At 44.4% G+C, this 13450-nt stretch overlaps 1 protein-coding gene across 3 annotated transcripts in view; it reads left to right on the forward strand.

Moving 5' to 3' along the window:
- Positions 1-577: 577 nt before the first annotated feature.
- Positions 578-13450, forward strand: part of SLC8A3 (solute carrier family 8 member A3) — a 161628-nt gene continuing 148755 nt past the window's right edge. For 2 of the 3 annotated variants that reach the window (XM_035113366.2, XM_035113403.2), the window contains exon 1: positions 578-879. The gene's annotated coding sequence lies outside the window, so the exon portion shown is untranslated. Of the gene's footprint in view, positions 880-2429; positions 3037-13450 lie in introns of those variants that run through there. The other variant, XM_035113377.2, reaches the window with a different exon arrangement.

Genomic DNA, 13450 nt, shown 5'->3' on the forward strand with positions numbered 1-13450 from the left:
GTCATCTGTCCGTCCGTCCATTCGTCCGTCCGTCGGAGAGGCAGCCCATTCATGTACTATTTATTTTGCACGGGGCTTGCCTGTGGTTCCCTGCGCTTCAAAGTACACAATCCGAAAAGCCCCCCCCCCCCACGCGCAGCGTTGCGAAGGATAAATATGCATGGCTTGTAATTCGGTTGCAGTTCTTGCTCCCAGCTGATAGGGTGACGTGGAGTTTGGAGAGCCTCGCAGATTGGCTTTTTGATTTGGCTTCTCTGCTGCAGTTGTGCACAAGGCTGCCTGGGTCTGCCTCTCATCCAGAAAGCAAGCAGGCGCCAAGATTGGCCCGCTTGCTGTCTTGCCAGGCTGCAAAGTCTCTCTCTCTCTCTCTCTTCTGAAGCACCAGGGATGGTGTGAGAAGAAGCCCACCCTGCTGTCTATTTTTTTGGGGGGGAAGAGGCGGGGTGTGCCACCACCATCTCCCTCCCAGCCACCCCCGCCCTTCTCCCTCGCCCACCTTATCTTCATCATCTCCACTGTGCCTCCCTCCCTCCCCTCTCCAAATTACTCTGCACACAGCACCGAGCATAAGCGAGGCCGGGCGGTGGGGGGTGGGAATCGTCCGCGTTTTTTAAAACCCACGTACTTCCCCCTTTTTCAAATGCACTTCCCCACGCGCAGCGGTGGAAGAGGAGCTCGGTCCACCGGCGAGCCAGGCAAGTTGGATTGACATGCCAAGGAAGTCCCCCTCCCACCCTCTCCGCTCCACACCTCACCATCCTCCCTCCTGTCCTGGCAACGATCGGGCACGAGATGCAATGAGATCGCTTTAGAGAACCGGAAGGATCTGTAAACTGGGGAGCAAGGAGGACCCCCCGCCCGCCGCAAAGAATCAGAAAGGTAAGTGGCAGAGGTCCATTCCCATTTCAATGTAAACAAAATATGCAGGTTTGTGGCTGGGAAGTCCTAGTTTCGCTACTGCATGCGAATTCCTATATAGTTGCGTGTGTGTATGTGTGCGTTTAGGGAGAGGAGAGGGAATGGTCTCCTTGCAAAAACCAAGCCCCCCCCCCCCATCAGGAAACTGCTGGATCAGATGTTGCAAATGCAAACAGGAGGGCCGTTTCCCTGCTTGGAGGATGGAGCTGTCGCTTGCCTGCGCGTGAGGCTGTGCCCAAGCATTTGTGAGTGCGTGTGTGTGTGTTGCACATGCATATGGAGATAAGCCGGGTGCTGCAGCTTCGCATCCTAGCTTTGCACGCAGACCGTTTGAAGGAGCCAGAGGAAATTGCAGGGAAGGAGGGGATCTGCTCGGGGTTTGTGCTCCGTCAGAAGGTGCATGAAAGCAGGCTTCCCCTGCTCGCTTTTGCCTGCCGCTCTCCAAACTCTCCTCCCACCCCACCCCCTCGCCGTAGCGGCTTTTGCACGGGGATCAGGGGGGAGGCTGGGGGGTGGGGGCGGTGAGATTTTAATATAATAACAAGCCGGCGGCGAGGGCTCCGGCGAGAAGCGTGCAGGGCGCTCCGACCGTTTCACAGCCATCAACCCGGGGATTCCTTGATTCCTTGCTGCCGAACTTGCTGACAGCCTTTTGGAACAGATGCAGGAGGGAAGGGCGAGAGACGTGGCTCAGTGCAGGAGGTGAGGGGAGACGAGGATTTGGGTGTTTTTTCCGGGAGGGGGGGGGAGGAAGGGAAGGGAAGGGAGGCAGGAGCAATGGGCAGAATAGATGCCTTCAATGCAGTGGCCATAAATTTCTTTTTCTCTCCCCAAACGCCCTATTTGGGTCTTGTTTGGGTCTGGAGCCGCAGCTGAGAGCTTTGCACAAAAAGTGGCGCAAACGGAGACCCCATAAACGAATCGACTTGTTCCTTAAAAAACAGCGATCGTGCTGGGATCGCTCCACAGAACATCCATACAGTACAGTATGTCTGTTTTAATGGCCGAGGAGGGGTTGTTCGGGTAGAGAGAAGGGCCGGCTCCAGTTCAAGGAAAAGGGATTTCCAGCCGCTTTTTGGGCTCGGGACCCATTTCAAAAATGAAATCAAAAAAAGCCCTTGCAGGCAACCCCCCCCAATCCTCCCATGTATTTGCGCGGGTCTCCCTTTCCCCCCTCGACTTGCGCGATTAATCTTAGGCAGCTGTTGTGCTCCATCCACTACCGCCGAGATCTTGTTTACCTCGGTTTTCAAATATAGCTCCTGCGCCATCCACTTTCCTAAATAGGGCAAGGAGGGCAGTTCACTTTGTAGGAACGGGAGGCAAGGGGGCGGACGGGGATCGCGACTGCTTCTCCGGAAGGGGCTCACGGCTTGCCCCTTCCTGGCTTGTTGGGCCTACCAAGCCCATTCTCCCTTTTCCTTAAAAACAAACAAACCCCATAATGTCAGGAGGGAGAAGCGGGGCCAAAGAGCCCCCAAGCCTACAGTGAAAAACCACGTGTATGCCCCCAACCCTTTTTTAAATAAGGGGTTCATCCAGTTAAAAATAAGGGACACTTGTAGATCAGGTGTTTCTCTTTGGAATTGTAGTGCTGCTTCCTTATGCAGGAATAAGTGAAAATATATACTGGTTAAGTTTTTTTTTAATGCTAAGGGCCAATTTTTAAAACTTAATACAGGAACAGATATTAGTTATTGTGCATCTCTTCTGAAATGTGATGTTTTCCCCCTTCCTCTGCAGATTCTGAAAATGCACATTTGTCCTAGCCTGACAGGACCATTTCCCTTTAACAAGAAGCATGAAAATGTGGTTCTTAGTTTGCCTGGCATAGCTCTGTGCTGTAGAACAGTCATAAATAACACAGCTCTCAATGGAAAATGAAAGAAAAGAGATATTTGAAGAAGGGTTTTCTGGTGGGACCAAGATTGCCTTGCTTGCTACTTCTTAATTCCGATGGTTATTCTACATGGCCGTTTTTAGAACACAGTGGTTATGTGGTGGAGTCACCACAAACCTGACTTTGGCGTGGCGTCTTGGGGAGTTCTTTGGTAGATGAGTGCTGAGATTGTAGATCCTCACATCCCAATTCCATCTGCCTTTTGGAAAGCTTCTCAGGTAATGTGTACACTGGCTTTAACTAAACTTGCTGTGGTATTTTCTTTGGAAAGGACAAACTTCCAAAGCAGTGGAAATAAAACCAGCCTTCTCTGTATAGCCTGCACTCTGTTTGCTCGGAGTACCTGAGAACGCTTTCTGATTTCATCCATCTTCATAATTAGCCTGTAATGGAAGGTCACCTGTTATCAGTTGGGAGGTAGACCAAGAAAAATGATCAAGGCTACCTACTGGCATCCAAACCCACTTCCTTTTAGTTCAGAACAACACAGGGTTTCTCTTCTGTTGTTCTCATTGGTTGCTTGCTAATAATCCATCTCTTGGATGGATTGAGACTGGAGGAACTCAAGTGGCTGAAATTCTGTGCAGTTGGAACAGGATGATCCCTCCTAGTCAGTCAAAGTTTCATTCATGAGAAGCTGGGCTATAGATATTTATTTCATTTTCCCCCCTGCATTGCCTGATAAAAAGTATCCATTTGGTGTAACTCTGTAATTTCAGCGAACCTTTGGTGTAACACTGCAATTTCACATGGTAGCTATAACGAGCTGGCGTCCCACAATTATGGGAGTGGACCTTCTTTTCTGTGGGAAGGCTCTGTTCTTCAATTAGACACTGCTAGATGGCAGAATATGTACTTAGTGGGGATCATGTGTGTGTTGCATGATTAAAGGACAAAATCTGAATTAAAGAGGAAAGCTTTGAGTTGAGCAAGTTAAAAGGAATGATTTGTGGGATTCCACTTACTGTATGTACCCACCAATATTTTGTGACGTGACCTTGGGCAAGTCACTCAAGCTTCTTCTGCATTCTTGAGAGTAACCAGCCTGATGTTTATCTACTGCAGAGTGATAGAGGAGGAACTGAAATCTATTCATTAGAGGTTACATGTGTGTCTATCACAGGAGCAAAATATAATTGCTAATTTCAGAGTAAGAAAATGCCGTATTCAGGTACTCCAAAAGCTGGGAGCCAAGAAAGCTCTGGTAACAGCTGGGTCAGCTCTATGCTTGAGTGGGGTCCCCAGCAATGTGGGTTTCCACTTATATTGATGGCTGTGCTTCCTTAGGCATACTTGGCAGAAGTGGCAGCAGTGCTCCGAGACTGGCTCGGAGCTGGCATTTCAGTATCTTACAGTGTCCCATGGCACCAAACATAGTTCACACTTGTGTTTTTATGGGAAATTGAAGCGGGGGTCCCAGGGCACATGTCAGTTCTAGGGGGCCCTGGCAGTTGATGTCTAGCCAGGACAACAGTATATTAAAGCTGTTGCTATCTGTGGAGTGTGCTGGATAGGCTTTAGCCAGAGAGACATTGGTCAATTGTTTCTGTTGACGGCTCTTTTAATGGTATTGGGTGAATAATTTCATTTATTCGTAAAGAGTAATGAGCAAGCCTCTGCTGCTTCCCTGAAAGCTCTTAACAGCAAAGACATTAGCAACCATGGAGGCAATGGGATTTTTATGTGTTTGGTAACACCACAAGACCAGCTGGATTTCTCTGGTTTTATGGCTGCTGGACAAGTTCCTGATAACATTAGATTGTGGATCACACTGTATGTGGAGGAATAGGAGACACTACCATTTTTGCATTGTTTCTGACAGCACCAGCGTAACATACTCAAAGCCACCCACCCCCAGACATATATACCGTACCAGGTTTGCATTCTCATGATGTGTGCATCCTGTTTAGGTCATTTAAATGTACATACCTGTACAATAGGGACCCAGGTGGCGCTGTGGTTAAACCACTGAGCCTAGGGCTTGCTGATCAGAAGGTAGGCGGTTCGAATCCCTGTGACGGGGTGAGCTCCCGTTGCTTGGTCCCAGCTCCTGCCAACCTAGCAGTTCGAAAGCACATCAAAATGCAAGTAGATAAATAGGAACCGCTACAGCAGTAAGGTAAACGGCGTTTCCATGTGCTGCTCTGGTTTGCCAGAAGCGGCTTTGTCATGCTGGCCACATGACCTGAAGCTGTACGCCGGCTCCCTCGGCCAGTAAAGTGAGATGAGCGCGCAACCCCAGAGTCGGTCACGACTGGACCTAATGGTCAGGGGTCCCTTTACCTTTACCTTACCTGTACAATAAACATTTGTCTCTTCACTTACCAGTGAGAATGTCCTTCCAATAGACTGAAGATCTGCCTAGTTGCTCTCAGTACATACAAAATGATTTGCTTCACGTTTTGAAGAAGAACACAGTGGGAATGCTGGCAGAGTAGCTAAGCCAGTGACATATGAATTAGGAAATCCCTTCGCCCTGGACTCACTAGTGACCTTAGGACAGGGTTAGCAGTTATGGTGCCCTCCACTTGTTTCTGAACTACAACTCCGGCAGTCCCATCATCTCTGATCATTGCCCATGCCAACAACATCCAAGGTGCATCACGGTGGCCACCCCTGCCATAGACAGACATCTGCATTTGTAACCTCAGGTTGCGTGTTTTTGCCTTGCGTCCCACGGCAACCCGGAAGTACTGGAACGGGTTACTTCTGGGTTTCGTCGCTTGCGCATGTGCAGAAGCGCTAAAACGCACTGTGCGCAGACACAACACTTCAGCTTACGTCAGTTCCGTGTTACGAATGGGCCTCTGGAACGGATCCAGTCCATAACACGAGGTTCCACTGTAATGGATTAATGATACTAATCTGCGTTACAGGATATTTTGATATGTGAAGTCCTTTGAACACACCAAAGTGCTATGCAAATATAAATATTATACCATATGCACCCTACGTTTATTTGGGAGAAGCAGCTGGCCTATAATCTTCGTGAATTATGCTATCATAAAATCAGCTTCCGGTTAAAAAATAAATCTGTAGGTATTTCTCATTGTTGGTTTTAAGGGAGCTGTACATCTAAGATGTTATGTTGTTTTTACATCTACCGAAGCATGAAAAAAAGTTAATTTAAGTGGGCCTGTTCTGAGATGTCTGACATAGTGCTTGTAGGGAGCAGAACTGCTTAAAACTCGATGTTGTTCATTTATGACTTCTGCTTGATAACTAGCCCTATAGTGTGTCTAGAAATTGCCAGTGGCCCTCTGCGTCCAGGCAGAAAAATGTATCAAGAGCTTCTGGTGAAAATGCAAGCTGGAGTTGAAGTCTTTCTAATATATATTCTGAAGTTTATGAATCACTGTAACCATTACAGATAATCTGCCCGGAGACTGCAGTTCTCAGAGCTGCTTCACCAGAAATGTACTCTGAACTAGGCATTCTACAAAAGTTGGGATACACTAAGACAGGCATAGGCAAACTCGGGCCTCCAGATGTTTTGGGACTACAACCCCCACCACCCCTGACCACTGGTCCTGTTATCTAGGGATGATGGGAGTTGTAGTCCCAAAACATTTGGAGGCCCGAGTTTGCCTATGCCTGCACTAAGAGCAAGAAGTCCAGGTTTGAGTTTATTAGTTTCTTTCAGAAACAACAATGAATGCTGCTACAATCTAACATGACTATCCTTCTAGAATTTCTTACACAGATTGTAGAGAAGTGATATAAAATAAATAAACATAAAATAAAATACTGTTTCAGCCACTTTGGGGAATTTCCTGAGTTTGAAAATGAGACCTGCTAAATTTCCTCATTTACTAAAGGTGACACTTTTGCCCCATGGGTACTTGTTTAGTGCTGTTTACTCTGGACTAGCTGCTGCTGGTGATTTGTTTGTTTGTTTGTTTACCCACCCTTCACCCTAAGGTTCCAGGGCAGGTTACAATATTAAAACACAATATTTTAAAACCGTTATAAAGTGGGAACTACAAACAGGGCCGTCTTAAGCATATTGGGCGCCCGTGCGCCGTGGTGCGATGATTGCTCCGGTGCCCGCCCCATTGCCCCCTTTCTCACTGCGGCTGTCTGGCGGGCGCCCCGCTGGCTTGCCTTAGAGCAAGCCCTGTCTAAAAATATACACCTGAAGTGTCAAAAGACAGGGTAAAGAGGTGTGTCATTAGCATTCACCTGAAACTGTATAAGGAAGATACCAGACACATCTCTGTTTGCAGCCGCTTTGCTCCTCCATGGTCCCTTTTGCTAAGCCAAGGTCTGCCATAGTGTGTCATGGTTAAGCTGCCTCCAGACTAACCAAGGTCTGGTTACAGCCAAGGTTCAGATAACATACTAAACCTTGGCTTAGATCCTTGAGCAGTAGCAGCAAAAAGGAGCAGAGAAGCTTTCTATCTAAGCCATTGTTTGGCTTAGTGTGATGTGCAAAACATTGTCATGTTCATTTCTTTATTTCCTGCCCTCACACATTACAGATCCCAGAGCAGGCCTTTAAAAAACAACAGCACAACCCTCTAACTACATCCCTTTAGGATGTTTTGAGTTTTCATGGCATACTGGCAGTGACTTAAATAGTGAATTTTATCTCCCTTTTTAAAAAGAAATGTTTAGATGAATACCAGCCCTCCTAAACACATTTTCTGGAAGTAAGGTTTTGTTGCAGCTTTCTCTTGGTTAATTGGTGCTAAGGCCAGCAGCCTGATCCATCATTAGCAACCAAAAGAGCAGAAGTAACAAGGAATAGTTGATTTTGTTTCAAAAGCTGTCATTGCACTGTTAAGATAAACTTATTTTAGACTGCAGCAGAATATCCCCATTTTGAGGAAGTTGCTGTGGAGTGTATCCTCAGTTTGCGTTGCCCTAGAGAACATCCTCTGGTAGTTTGTCCAAAGAGGGCACCCATTTGGATAACCATGGCAGGTGTGTAGAATACTCCAGGCCAGTCTTCCTTAACCTGGCATCCTTCTGATGTGGTTGGATTTCAACGCCCCGTTGTAGCTGACATTGTTATGCTGGTGATGGGAGATGTAATCAAAAACATCTGTAGCTCATCAGGTAGAGGAAGTTGGCTATAAGCCAAGCCTACATAGCATGTGATCTACCCAGCCAAATGCAGACCACCAGCCATGGGCAAATTATATTATTTGCCAGGGTGGGCAAGCCTGGAATTCAAGCAACGACAGACAAGGAGATTTCGCAGGTTGGGTTTAACTTGATGTGTTTATGTTGGGTAGGTCTGTTCAAGACCACAGGAAATTTTAAATACCCCCCCCCCCCCAAATCATCACAGTGGGTGTGAACGTTTTAAATGTTTTATAGATCTCCAAACATAACTCAGTGGAATGGATTTAGGCCCACTAAAAGGCAAAATAAGTATTTAGTCATTTTAGTTTGACAAAAAAAACACCCCACACCATTATTACCCCTTATTACTGTTTGTAATACTATAATACATAACTCTATAATACTCATTACCATGAAACTGAAAGGGAGAAGGAGGTTAGGTAGTACTTGAAATCCCAAGTGCCATATTTGTTAGGAGAACTGTTTAAAATCAGTAGGACTTATTTCCAGAGTAAGATGTTTTAGATGCAATTGTTAGGAAATCAGCAGTTGTGGGTATTGGCCCCAATCCACTCAGTGTTAAACACTTTCAAAAGTCTATTGATCTTTTAGAAGAAAGTCACATGTCCCAGGGAAATCTGCAGCCTTTTGAACAACTGAGAGATCCTCACCTAAACTGGTAATCCAGTGTGTTATTGCAGGCAATATATGATTATACAAATATAAAAATGTGCTTGTTCTCTCCTCCCCTCCCCCCCCTCCGGTAATCAGACTGTTTTTTTTAAAAAAAACATTTCACATGAAAGGCAAATGAGTATTTTCTTTAGCTGGCCTTCTTCAGTGTGTTTTAACATGCTCCAGCTTTGACTGCCTGCCAAATTTCATTTGTTTCTCAATCAAGCAATAATATGATCTAATTCAATATTTAAAGAAATTAAATAAACACAGAGACCGTTTTTATGTTGTGGCAGAAGCTGTAAAGTCAGGAAAATCACCCACAGATCTCCCAATTGAGAGACTCCATACTTTTGCTTCTGGCACATATTACTTATTTTGCAGAGTATTCCAGTTGATTTAGCTAAGAAGAACCCTAATGTTTTGGTGCAATTTGCTAACATATGGTAAATGGTTCAGAGTACCTGATGGGGATAGCTAGGATCAGATGCCATTACTGGGCTTTTTTAAAGTGGCAAAAAAAAAAAAAAGAGAAAACATTCTTTTAAAGTTACTGGCTCAGAAAATCAGTCCGTCTGCCCAAACATACATACATTAGACTGCAGTTCCATGCACACTTACTTGTGAACAAGCTCCGTTGAACCCAATGGGACTTATTTCTGAATAAATATGCATAGGATTTCTCTGTTTGTCAATTGCCTGAAAAAAGGAGCAGATGTAGCTCTTCCAGGTTATAGCAGTTTACTTTCATGGTCACCTGGAACAAATTCTCTCACCACAGGTGACCAGGGAGAGGACTTTTTCACTGCTGCTTTTTGGCAGAATCTGTACTGTCACTGAAGCAAACATTTGTTCATTCACTCCAGTGAAGCAAGAGCATGCATTACGTAAGGGCGCTGTGGCCATTTTGCTTATTAGAAAAGGCTCTTCCTCTTTTTACGCTGGAGGCGAAGACTTGCGGCCTGTAGTCTTAAGACAATGCTGTAGTTGTCGAACCACACCGTTTCTCCAGTGGACCCACTAACTTGACCGTAATTGATGCTGGATAAAGAAAAGTTGTGGGTTCCAGCATAGCTGTCTTTAGAATAGTCTGCTGCTGACCGAGTCTGTGCCACAGTGGTCTGCGGCTACAGCAACAGCAGGTGTGAAAATGGAACACGTACCGTAGTCCCTGCCACATTGTCTTCTCTGTTGACATTTTATTGGAGCTCCTAACTGCATTGTGTCAGGTGTGTGGGTGTCAGACCCAGCCGATGGCAAGGCAAGAAGGTATATGGCCTGGGCCATCTTCAGACATTACCACTCTGACAGGTGGTAACACCATACCTGCCAAGTCGCTGCCCAAGAAATAAGGGACCGGACCGGAAGTAGCGCTGCCGCCATTTTGGAAGTGGGCAGAGCAGCATCAAAAGCCACTTCTGAGCATGCTCCGCCCAGTTCCAAAATGGCAGCCGCACCAGAATAAACCGGGGAAAAACAAAAAAAAACAGTTTTTTCGGCTGGGAACAGCTGGAAAAACGGGGGTTTCCCGGGGAATACAGGAGACTTGGCAGCTATGTGCTAACACCTGTGCTGAGGTTCCCTTTTATCTTCTTTCAATGAGTATCAGGCAGCTCTAGCTGGGATCTTTGAGATACAGTCATATACCTCATGTTGCGTCCACTGTGGGTTGCGTTTTTCGTGATAATGAACGCGGTGGGCCTGGAAGTGTTTACTTCCAGGTTTCACCATGCACGCATGCGCAGAAGCGCTCTATTGTGCTTTCACGCATGTGTGAAAGTGCCACTTGGGTTGCGGACTTTTAGGGGTGCAAACGGCACCCCGGAACGGATCGGATCAGCAACCCAACGTACCACTGTACCATTATATCATCTCACAGTGCCCCCGCAACATAGTTTCTCTCCAGAACACTGTGGCACAGTTAGGATCTAGGAGCTGCCGTTTTAGTTTCCCACAGAAAGTTGGCATCTGACACAGCTCCCATTACAACTCTAGCCCTCTTTACGTGTTACGATAAATAATGATGACACAAGTATATGAAATGGGATGCTGGAGACAAGCATGTCAGCCACATGGCTCTCCAGCCCATGGAAGGCAATCTTTGGGAGCCTTTCCTTTTCAAAATTAATTTACAAAATGCACAATGTGAAAAATAATAGGAAGCATCCTTATAATATTAAAGAATATAAATAGAATCTTATGTTTATGAGGGCTGAAACCCATAATGAGCACTCCCAAGAACAGGTCTGTCATTAGAAAAGATGCTTATCTCTGTGTTAATCTACTTAGCCAAAACTTATAAAGCAGGACAAGGGTTACCAATGCAGGCTAGCTCCCTTGCTTTTATACTAAAAGAAAAAGAAAGAAAGAAAGAAAGAAAGAAAGAAAGAAAGAAAGAAAGAAAGAAAGAAAAGCCTACTGTATTCTTGTTCAAATCTATTAAATTGGTCCCTCCCACCGCCGCCCCACAATTGCTTTACCCATAGGGTATAGTGAAATGCCACATTTTGATGTACCATTCTTGCAGCTGAGGAGATTGATTATTTTTCCAATACCTTAAAGTGTCCTCACTACCACAATCATAAATAACAATAATTTCTCTTTCACCTGTGAGACAACATCTTTAAAATAATTCAATAAAAGTAGTTTAGAGTCGAACTATAGTCTATATTTCAAAATCATCTGAACATTCTGTAAAGTCTCCTGCCTATAATTCTTTGCCACGGGGCAGGTCCACCTTCAGTGGGAAAATTCAGTCTCCCCATTCCACATTTCCAATAATTAGAATACTTGGCTTTATAAATCCTAAATAAACCTGGTAAAGATTAGGTACCAATTTATCCACATTTTAATGCATTATCTGTTAAGGTTATTGATGCTGTGTATCTGTTGATATTTAGCCAACTATATTTCCATATGCCATCAAAAACAATTCTCTAAATATTATTTCCCTTTTCATGTGTGGTATAACTGATTTGGCTCTCTTCTTTTGATAATATAAAACAAATTCTAGATGGTGCATATCCCAAATTTGTTTTTCTGAATCGCTTTAACTGCTTCAGTTCATTGACATTCAATCTTAACCAATAGTTTAGAAAGTCTCATATTTGAAAATACCCGTATATTCCGGCGTATAAGACGACTGGGCGTATAAGACGACCCCCAACCTTTCCAGTTAAAATAGAGAGTTTGGGATATACTCGCCGTATAAGAAATACGACCCGGCGTATAAGACGACCCCCGACTTTTGAGATGATTTTCCTGGCTTTAAAAAGTAGTCTTATATGCAGGAATATACAGTACTCAAATAATATTAAATTTGAATTTTCCAATCTATCCTCCATCTGTGTTAAAGCTGCAATCAGAAATTTATTAAGACTGCCTTTTTGGCCGTTAGTGAACATACTAATAGCCCAATTTTTATAAAATTTCAGAGGCCAGTGGGGAAAATTGGGGTTTATCACACATGTTTCATAACCTCAGGAAGATGCTGCTTGGCCCCTTGTCTTAACTTTGTTTGTTTGTTTGTTTGTTTGTTTGTTTGTTTTTGTTGTTGTTGTTGTCATTCATCCACAAAAGAGCATTTGGCAGAATTCCTACAAAATGTAGTTCAATATCATTTATGTAGTCTTGCCCTGCTTCTTGATAGCATTCTGATATCCGCACTAAATGGATGGCCATATGCCTTCTGTATTTGTGGATGCTCCCCACACATTCCAGAACTGCAAGGTAAAGTGTGCCTGAGTACAGAAGTCTCCCCACTTCAGAAGTAGATTGTTCCCCCAGAAGTTGGGAGGTGTTGGAATAACGGGGGGCAGAGCTAACCGTCTCACCTCTGCTGCTCCCCCTCACGTATTTACCCTTTATTGCAGTGCCCGAAGAAGGTTTCTGTCACACCTATAATCCCTTATTGGTTCCCATAATTACTCCATATTGCTCACTGTATGTTTTCAGCATGGCCCCAGTAGCTTGAATATCTTAAATCTAAGGAGAAATCTTTCTACGAGGATTTTTTTTAATGACACATTAAGGCTAGTTGCCTAAGAACTGCATCTCTTCATAACTGAACTCCAAGCAAAGTGAGATCATGATTAATAATAATAATAATAATAATAATAATAATATTGCCAAATTAGCCTTGTGGGTAGGTTGCTAGGCTACCAGCAATGGGGGCAAGAAACATAGATTCTTTGTGAAATTGCCTACTTCAGGGGCTTTTGATCCTGATTTGCTGACATTTAAGAGCCATCACCACGGAACAAGATGGAGGCTTGGTAGATACAGGTGGTTACATTCACACCAGTTTTTGAGTGAAATGGTTGTTTTATCATCATCACCCCAATCCGCTTTATGGCAGCCTAGATCGCTTCATGAGGTGTAAGAATACCTCAGGTCTATTCGCCAGACAGGAAATCTGTTGGTGTGTTGACCAACTTATCTCTGTGCCTTCACACAGGAGCATAAAATAATTTGAGCTCCTAATATGAATGTAATCTCTGTGTAGATGAAGTCAAGCTTCAGTTTATGTTCAGTTTTTTTGAATGAATTCTTTCCTGAAGTAATGTTATTCATATGTGAACTAAGGAATGAAAAAGTGCAGGTGATGCTTTTTGATGCCATATATATATATATATATATATATATATATATATATATATATATATAACCTGAGTGGAATGTATCTGTGCTTATGACTTCCTTGATACTGTCAGAAGTCCCTCTGGAATGGCAATGGCATCACTCGCATCTCTAGGATCATTTCCACCTGGAATGGATGGAGATGTAGCATTAGGAAACGGGGATAGCTGTGATGCAGGAAACAGCTGTATTGTCGCCTGTGCCTCTTAACAAAAAATCTAGCTAGATGTGCTTCATATGGTGTGAGCT

Source organism: Zootoca vivipara, chromosome 1 (assembly GCF_963506605.1).
Source record: "Zootoca vivipara chromosome 1, rZooViv1.1, whole genome shotgun sequence".
NCBI classification, from domain to species: Eukaryota; Metazoa; Chordata; class Lepidosauria; order Squamata; family Lacertidae; genus Zootoca; species Zootoca vivipara.